Source organism: Alligator sinensis, unplaced genomic scaffold, assembly GCF_000455745.1.
Source record: "Alligator sinensis unplaced genomic scaffold, ASM45574v1 scaffold349_1, whole genome shotgun sequence".
Taxonomy (NCBI): domain Eukaryota; kingdom Metazoa; phylum Chordata; order Crocodylia; family Alligatoridae; genus Alligator; species Alligator sinensis.
Genome location: NW_005841856.1, coordinates 3,721,419 through 3,731,134, shown reverse-complemented (window position 1 = coordinate 3,731,134; position 9,716 = coordinate 3,721,419).

Sequence of the window (9,716 nt, the reverse complement as noted above, 5' to 3'; positions counted from 1 at the left end):
AAATCTAGGGACTCCTCACTGCTAATTTTTTGTTAGCAAAACATGATTTAAAGGCCACAATCAGACATTAATTTCTTTCAGAGAGAATCACTGCTCTCCCATGAAAAAACAAGAATATACAGGTGTTCTGAATTTTTCTTTAAAAGCAAAAATTGCCACTCCAGGAAAAAAAACCAACCCAGGAACAACCAGGGTTAAATCACTCCTGGGAGATTTTCTCTTGTGAGAGCAAATGTCTGTATATGTTCTCTTTTGAAAGAAGACACAGCACAGTTCTCCAACATCCCTGAATATTTTGCTCCCATGCCATCCACCTTCTACCCCAGGGAGTCAGTATATTGCCTAGACTAGAGTCTCTTACTGCAGTCACACAGGGGCAGAACATGTCCCCTTCACACTCCCACATTGTGCCGCAGGGAGAGTCTAAGGAGTCTGGATCAGCCATTTAGGGCTGCCACGTGCACTGCTACCATCCATCTCCAGGCAGACTGAGGGAACCTGCAGAGCATGCTGAGATGTGTGCATGGGCGTAAATGGCAGCAGCAGCAGGAAGGAATGGATGGGACAAAGGTGGTGGGGAGCAGGTAAGCAGGCAGGAGGCAATGTGGGGTAGGTGGAAGGGAAGCAGCACCAGCAATGCAAGCTCTCTGCACTTCAGGGACTCAGCATTTGATCTTTGATCAGTCTGTTCAGGTGTTCAGTCTGTTTAGTCTATTCAGGTGTCTCTGTGTAAGTTTTTCTACCAGGTGAACAACCCTGGAACAATTCTCCCTGATCATTTAAACATGTGTACACAGCCAAATAGTGCAAAGGACCTGTATGGTTCCACTGCTAAGTAGTGGATTTCACTCTCAGTCACTATTGGAATATAAATTACTAGTTTCCTTACAGGTCTCCCTAAAGGAATTCTATCTGTGCATATCTTCTTCAGGCTTACCTGACTATTTGTCATTTTATTTTGAATTCTGGGATGGATCCCAGCTCACTTTAAAGCTGTGTCAGTCTTCAGGTACAGTTATTTCTTGATCTCCTCTGAAGTGTAACCGATTCTCCTTCTCTCTGCCTGACATTCTCTGATACATTTTGGTTTTCTTTTGGTGTGTGTCTCATGTTCCCTTATAATGAACAAATTGAAGAATGCTTTTAATTTTATATCAGTGATTACCACTTTTTTTTCCAATATATTGCCCCTGTTATCTCTTTTATGAAGCTTCTTTGGATTTCCTTTTTCCCCTCTTATGAATTTGATAAAATAATCTTCCATGCAATTTTTCTTTAATCCTATACCCTTGCTTTTCTTATCATTGTTACACTCTCTTAACTTCATTTCACTTCTTGTGTACCAATTGTTTTATGTTTCAGAGAAGCCCATTTCTTAACTTTGATTACTTTTTGCACTCTGACTGTTTTATTGCTGTTGTATTTATTGCTAGATGTTATGTTATGTATAACCCTTGGGCATACATTAATGTCTGTGAACAATTTTCATTTTTCTTCCATGTCCCATTCCTTCATGTCTTTATCCCATTTCATTTTACTCTATTCTCTCCACATTCTTTCATGATTTTTAAGGCCCAAATTCAGTGTTCCTATTTTTCTTTGAAATCCCACAAACATAAATAAACTAAAGAGACTATTGTTGAGCTAGCTACTTCATCATCTCTGCAGCTCAACTCTGAATTACATTGATTCCTTTCTAATTCTTAGTCTTACACTTTGTAAATTCTACATCTAATACTTAACTGATTCCTCCCTCCTAGGGCACTTCTACATATGCTCTGGGGGTGGAGGGGAGGCACTTTAATTAGAGCAGCTCCGCTAGCCACTCTAATTTAAGTGCCACAGCATCTCATGCATCAGCATCCCTGTGCTTCAAAATGGTGGTGGGGGCATTTGAACTAAAGCTTCTTAAAGCACCCCCACCACCATTTTGAAGTGCAGGGACCCTGATAGACGAGATGCAGGGGCTGGGTGGAGTGTGGTAATTACAGCACATTAGAGCAGCCTCTGATCCTTAGGACCCTGCTTTGTGTACAGGCACCCATAGGAATTTATACCCAATAACTTGAAAGCTCTACTACTTAATTGTAGTTTTACATCCAGGTTTTTTCCATTTTGATTATCTTATGGTCAAAATGACTGCCACCAAGAAGAGGCAATAGGTGGCAATGGTTGGAGACTCCCTTCTGCAGGGGACAGAGGAAGTCATCTGCCAACCTGACCTGTTATCTTGGGAGGTCTGCTGCTTGCCCAGAGCCTGGATCTGAGATGTTATGGGGGAACTACTAAGGTTCATCTGGCCCTCTGACTATTACCACATGATGCTCATGCATGTAGGCACCAATGATACTGCCAGGGGACACCTTGAGTGGATCAAAAGAGTCTTTGGATGCAAGGGTGAAAGTGTCTGAGGCTCAGGTTGTGTTCTTGTTGATCCTTCTGGTCAAGGGAAAGGGCCTATATGCTGCAGATCGACACCTGGCTGTGCAGGTGGTGTCGCCAGCAGGGCTTTGGCTTCTTTGACCATGGGATATTTTTCTGAGAAGAAAGATTGCTGGGAAGAGATGGTATCCACCTGACAAAGAAAGGGAAGAGTATCTTTGCAGACAGGCTTGCTCATCTAGTGAAGAGGGCTTTAAATTAGGTTCACTGGGGGATGGAGACCAAAGCCTTGAGGCAAGTGGGTAAGTAGGAGACCTGGAGGAAGAGCAAGCAGGAGGGGACAACAGAGTAGGTGCTCTTATACTTCCAGAGAAATCAGGGCTATCAACATAGTTGCCTCAGGTGCCTGTACACAAATGCACAGAGCCTGAGAAACAAGTAGGAAGAATTGGAAGTCCTTGCACAATCATAGAGCTATGATGTGATTGGAATAAAAGAGACTTGGTGAGAGCTTGCATGACTGGAGCATGTTTATGGATGGGTACAAACTGTTAAGGAAGGACAGGGAGGGGAGAAGAAGAGGAGTAGTTGCACTTTATGTAAAAGAGCCATATGACTTACTGGCTCCTGCCAGATGGTGGGGCAGGATCCTCACTGCCCCCCACTGCCCTGCATTGCATGGGGGGGGGCTCTGCCACAAGCCCCCAGAAGCTCTGAGGCTGCTGCAGCAGCCAGTTAGTGGGGGGCTTTTTGTTTTTTTTAAAGGGCAGGTGCTGGGGCTGGGTGAGGCAGCCATGGTAGTGGGGTCTGGGACAGTGGGCAGGGCTTGGGGGCTCATGACAGAGCCCCATGTAGAGTGAGGCAGTGGGGGACAGCAGGGATCACCCCCCTGCTTCGCAGCGGCTGGTGAGTTGGGGCTTTTTCTTTTTAAAGAGCAGGGAGCTGGGGCCATGAGGAGCAGCCATAGTGGGCCAGGGGGGCAGGAAGCTGGGGCCAGGGGGTCTGGGAGAGCAGGTGGAGGTCAGAGGGTGCTCAGGGGGGCTGTGGGAGCAGGCTATGGATGGGGCCTGGCATGGGTTCCCCCATGATCCCCTCCCCCACCCCCTACTTACCAGCATGGAGTCTGGGTCCAGCTCCCTGCACTGGAGAGTGGGGACTGCCCAACTCTCCAAAGCCCCCCAAATCTTTTCTGAATTGCTTCAGAGAGCGTCTAATTGATTCCGACCTTTTTATTGATCACCTGATTTGATTCAGATTCAGAGATTGGGCTGCTGAATTTGGCTGGAGCTCCTCTGAATTGTATCAGCACCTGAAGCTTTGCACAGCTTTAATAATTAGGGAAGAATATAAGAGCATTGCTTAGGCATGCTGGGATGAAGTCAGGAAGGCCAAAGTGCAAAGGGAGATGCTAGCAAATGATGTGATGGGTAATTAGAAGGGTTTCTACAGGTATCTTAGTAGCAAGATGAGGATCAGGGAAAATGTGGGTCCCTTACTGAATGGGGGAGGCAACCTAGTGACTGAGGATGCAGAAAAGGCTGAAGTGCTCAATGCCTTTTTTGCCTCAGTCTTCGTAGGCAAGGTCAGCTCCCAGACGACTGCACCTGGCAGCACAATTTAGGGAGGAGGTGAGCAGCCCTCAGTGGTGAAAGAATAGGTTAGGGACTACTTAGAAAAGCTGAACATGAACAAGTCCATGGGGCTGGATGGCATGCACCACAGGGTGCTGAGGGAGTTGGATGATGTGATTGCAGAGCCATTGGCCATCATCTTTGAAAACTCATGGTGATCAGGAGAGGTCCTGAATGATTTGAAAAGGGCAAACATAGTACCCATATTCATGAAAGGGAAAAAAAGTCCAAAGTCCTGCACGTAGGACTAAACAATCCCATGCACCAGTACAGGCTGGGGACTGACTGGCTGGGCAGCAGCTCTGTAGAAAAGGACCTGGGGGTTACAGTGGACAATAAGCTGAATAAGAGCTAACAGAATGCCCTAGTTGCCAGGAAGGCTAATGGCATACTGGGCTGCATTGCCAGGTGTGTTGCCAGTAGATCAAGGGAAGTGATTATTCCTCTCTAATCAGCACTGGTAAAATCACATCTGGAGTACTGTGTCCAGTTTTGGGCCCCCACACTACAGAAAGGATGTGGACAAATTGGAGAGAATTCAGCAGAGGGTGATGCAAATGGTTTGGGGGCTGTGGAATATGACTTATGAGGAAAGACTGAAGGAACTGAGCTTATTTAGTCTAAAGAAGAGGAGACTGAGAAGGGACTTAATAGCAGCCTTAATAGCAACCTTTTGAACCCCCACAACATGAAAGGGGTTCAAAAGAGGATGGAGTTGGACTGTTCTCAGTGATGGCAGATGACAAAACAAGGAGTGATGATCTCAAGTTGCAGTAAATGAACTTTAGATTAGATATTAGAAATCATTGTATCACTAGGAGTGTAGTAAAATTCTGCAACAGGTTATCCAGTGAGATGGTGGAAGCTCCATCCTTGGACGTTTTCAAAACCTGGCTAGACAAAGTTTTGGCTGGGATGATCTATTTGGGGTTGGTCCTGATTTGAGCAGGGGGTTGGACTAGATGATCTCCTGAGGTCCCTTCCAACCCAAACTTTCTATGATTCTATAAGTCACTCTGTCTGATTATCACATATGTCTGCCAACTTTTACCCTCTATTTTATTTAATCATGAATTATAATTCACATAACATACAGGAAGCTTTGAATAAATTATCTAATTTGTTATTATATTTTCTTTTGTATTTCATGATATGCACATTTCCATTCCTCATAAACTTTTTCTGATTTTTCTATCTGTTGATTTTTACTGCATTTCTGAAGGCAAGAATGCATTGGGTGTATTTTAAATTGTTCTTACTACTGTATTTACCTGAATCCAAAACAACTTTAAATTTAAGATGACCCCCCAATAATTAGATTCTATACATGAAAAATGCATAAATTTGTTATAATTTTCCACGTGTAGAAACTAAATCTTGGAGGGTCATTTTAAATTCATCACCTCCACTGCTGAGATGGAGAAAACAGTGGGAGGGGGTTGAGAGGGCTTGCAGGGGGCAAGTCAAGATTTTCCAAGGCCCCCCCCACCCCCCATCACCACTACTTACCCTGAGTTGTAGCTGCAACCCTGCTCAAGCCCAGGACATAGAGCACATGCTGGCTCTGGGCCACATCCAGCCTGGCAACTGCAACTGTGGCAGTGACCACTTCACACCCTGTCCCTGGACCAGGTCAGAACCAGAGCTGGGACAAGGGCCATAATTCAGCAGCGATAGCAGGGGGTGGGGGTGCAGACGGAGTTGGGGATCAGGTAGCATGGGGCAGAGACAATGGGGCACAGGTGGAGGCACAGAGCTGCGGAGGATGAATGAGGGTGGGGTGAGCAGTGTGGCAGGCCAATGCCACACTGCACTGAGCCACCCACCTCACTGCACCCGACCACCTTCCAGGCTCTGAGTGCCTCCCTGGGGGCACCTCACATCTGGCTGACCCCCTTTCTGGAGCATACCTGCTAGCCTGGGAGTAACACTGCCAGCACCCAGGGTCTGGAGTGATCCTGTCTCTGTGCCTCCTGAGAAACACAGGCCTAGTATCCCTTGAGATTACTCAACCCACTTCAAGAACCTGGGGTGCTTCCCTCAGTCCAAAGCACAAATAGTGGTCTCCCTTAGTCAGCCGAACCAAGAGGACCCCAAAGCATAATCTAGATCCACTCCTAATAAGTCTCCCATGCTAGGTACAAAGGAGAACTTCATTGGTTACAAGGAGTAGGTTTGGAATAGGATACAAAGTAAAGCAATATCAGAGAAATCCTATAGAGCAAACAGGGTGGCTGGGTAGCCTTCAATCACACATCTGAGTTACTGCAAGCTATATATCTAGTTAGATCTCAGGTAGCTTACTCACAAGTATCATTCAGAGGAAGGAGTAGATTCACTCTGGAGGCAGGCAGCTCATTGATCATGAGTTTCAAGAGAGAAAGCAAGTTTCAGACGGTCCAGCTGTTCTCTCTCTGAGTTTTCATCATGGCTACAGCACCTCCTCCTGGGCAATCCTTAACTTATATAGACCCTATGACCCCATTTGCCTGGTCCAATGGAGGCCAGTACCTGTTGGCTGCCAGCTAACCAAGTTGAAATGCATCACTGGTTGCCAGGTAGACTGGCAGGGGCTCTAGCCCCTTCCCCTCCTCCCCCATCATGTTGGTATTGCCTAGAACAATAGGGGGTGTAAGCCCCTCACCCACATATATGATGCCAGTCATGTAGGCAGAAGGAACAGGTTTCCACCCTCCCTCAGGAATGTAGCCAGCTCAGGGTCACATGAAAAGATGGGGCAGAGGAGTGACCATGGTAACCAAATTGTCAGGTAGCAGACTTTTGGAGAGAGACAGGGATGGTATTCTGCTACAGGCAGATGCAGTGGTGGGGCAGGCAGACGCTATGGCTCCACCTCCAAGCCCAGGTTCCAGCTGCAGCCAGAGCCAGAGCCACAGCTAGAGCACCTGACCTCAATCCGCTCCACCCCCTGCCTTGTACTTGAATCCAAGAAAAGGGCCGTTCCCCTTTATTGAATGGAAAAAAAAAAATCATGTCTTGTATTTGAACACAAGATTAGGTAGTTAAATATCAATAACTAGCTGCAAAATTTGGCCAATTCTGTTAAAAACAGATGTAAACTAATTTCAGGGTAGTATTAAACTAATATTTTAAACATATAGAATACATGACTGTGCACAACGTTAAATGTTTAACAGTAATATGGCAGAATCAGTATGTTTTAACCCTTCATCCAAGTGTCTAGGTATCATGTTTTTCAATCATTCAGTTGTTGATTAAGTAGTCGGAAATATGCCTTGCTTAAGCTGTGTTTTATAATCTCTCACTTTCAAATCTGAAGATCTTTGATTCTTGTGGGTAACAAATAGGGTGGGAAGGTCTATTAAAAATAATCACTAACAGATGATGAATATATTTATGCATTAACACAAACCAGTTTTTCTTTTGATAGTACCTCATCTGTTTGGAAGTTAAGATTGCCTATCAAAGAAATATAATCACTCTAAGTAGTTCACTTTAAATATATCTTCCTGTGACTTCCTTTGGACTGACCTGTCTATAACTTTAAAAACAACCAGGTCAAGAGTGCAAGTGGTATTCTGCAGAGAGCCTTGTGAGGTTGCACAAGGTAGATGTACGTGTCTGCATATTCCCTGCATCGTCCTCTTGGGAACAATATATTTAGTTAACCTTTTGCCTTATGGTAAGTTTTCTAAATAAGGCTGAGAAAAGCATCAGACTTGTCTAGAAAAGAGACTAGTTTATTATATTTTATTATTAAAAGTCTGTTCAGAAGGTTACAGTTACTGAAATATGAAATGTCTTCATTTTTTAACTAGTACTTGGAAGTAATATAACTATAGCTAAATTGTCTACCACTTTAGGAGACGAAAAAAATCATTAAATTTGCCGATCGTTTTGATTAAAAACAGGTTATAAATAAATAATCTGCAAAGGATTACCATTTAAAAAGTGAAGTCACAAATATGACTAATTTTGATATGCCGCTAATACATTAGACATTACATATTAAATAGGTGGCTAATACTGCAAAATACTGTATTTTAATGTAAATAATATTAATTTAAACATGAGTTAAATGCTGCCACACAAATGAAGAGGAAAACTTCCATTAATTTTACCTGTTCTATATTTTGATTATGGTTATTCATCAAATAAGTATTTTAACAGTACAACTCATGTTGTTTTAAAAGTTAGAAATGTGCTTTATTTACATTTGAAATACTCTTTCTTTTATGGTGAAATTGGTAAACTTTGAATAGAAAATATGATGTGATGAAGTTGCAGGAACAGTACTTGAGAGAGCCAATAGCACCTATTTTTATTCCTTGTATTTATACCCGTATAAAGAATATAAGTATTCTACATGTATAGCTAAATATTTATCCTGTATTTATGTTCAAATGCAGAAAGAGTTTTTTCCATATTTAACCCTGATTAAATCCAGTACATTTAGATGCTCTCCTGTCCTAGGTATAGAAGGCAGTATTGCACACCTGTTTAGGATTGAAATAATTTAGTAACTTTATTTGAGAAACTTATTGACATTTGTAGGGACAATTATTCTGAGCCATTGATGTTTTCTGATATGACCATGCAAGTCAGATAGATTGGTCCTGCACTGGACCCATGCCTACGGCACCATGAATGATCTTATTAAAGACCCCTGAAACTCTATGGAAGGATTCTCATTGACTTAAATAGTATTAGTATCCAGCTCAAAGATTGTGGTGAGGGGAAGTGACATCACTAGCATGCACTGCAGTCCTTCATGCAGCGGGATGGAATACAAACCACTGTAGAGTACCTGTGTGCTACCAGGCCATTCCCTGTGTCTGTTCCCTCACTGGGTTTGGCCAGCAGCAACTGGTTTCCTGTAAAATGTAGCATAGCTGTATTGTACCACCAAACTGAAGAAAGGAACACAGCTGCCCTGGACGCTTTGCTGCCTGCTCCCCTCTGAGTCCATCCCTGCAGCCTTACCCAGCCTGCTTATCTCTGTCATCCAGTTAAGCAAGGCCTAGTGACCCAAGGGAGGAGATAGCCCATCAGTCATTCCAGAATGCATAAGACTTCTCTTAATCTGTCAGTCACAGTATTTTCAGGGTCATATCTCTCAGCCTGTCTTCTTTGTTCTGTTGCCCTAGAAGTCAGCACCAACTGTTCAGTCATATGATGCAGGACACAAGAAGCATTAGTTTATAAAAAAGATAAAATGAAAGCCTCAGACCATAAAGGCAACAGGGACAGCAATGGAGATGAAAGAGAATGGGCCCTGGGAACCTATAAGGAAGTATAGTTGATTGGCAGGGCGGGTAAAAGAAGAAGGGCTAACTTGACTTGGTTTATATAGAATACAGCATGGGAGGCAGAAAGTCCATCCAGCTTGGCAGGGGTAAAGGAAGAGAAGAAGCAGCCCTGGTGATGTAATGGTTCTTCAGGACAGAAAAAAGAGCCAGGTTTTGGCAATCTGTCAAGTGATTTTGCTGAAGCTGTGTGCCGGAAGAGGAGCTTTCCTAGTGTGCACATTTGAGATTTGCTGCAGGATATAGTCTAGTAACTCATGCACTGGCAGAGAATTCAGTCTTGGCCACGCAGGTAAATTAAGAGGGGACATTATTTCCTCTGTGCTCATAAATATCATCACTAGAGTTCACAAATCAACACAGCATGGAAGGACGTACTAGCAGGGGACAGATGAGAATGTAGCAGTGGCATGGG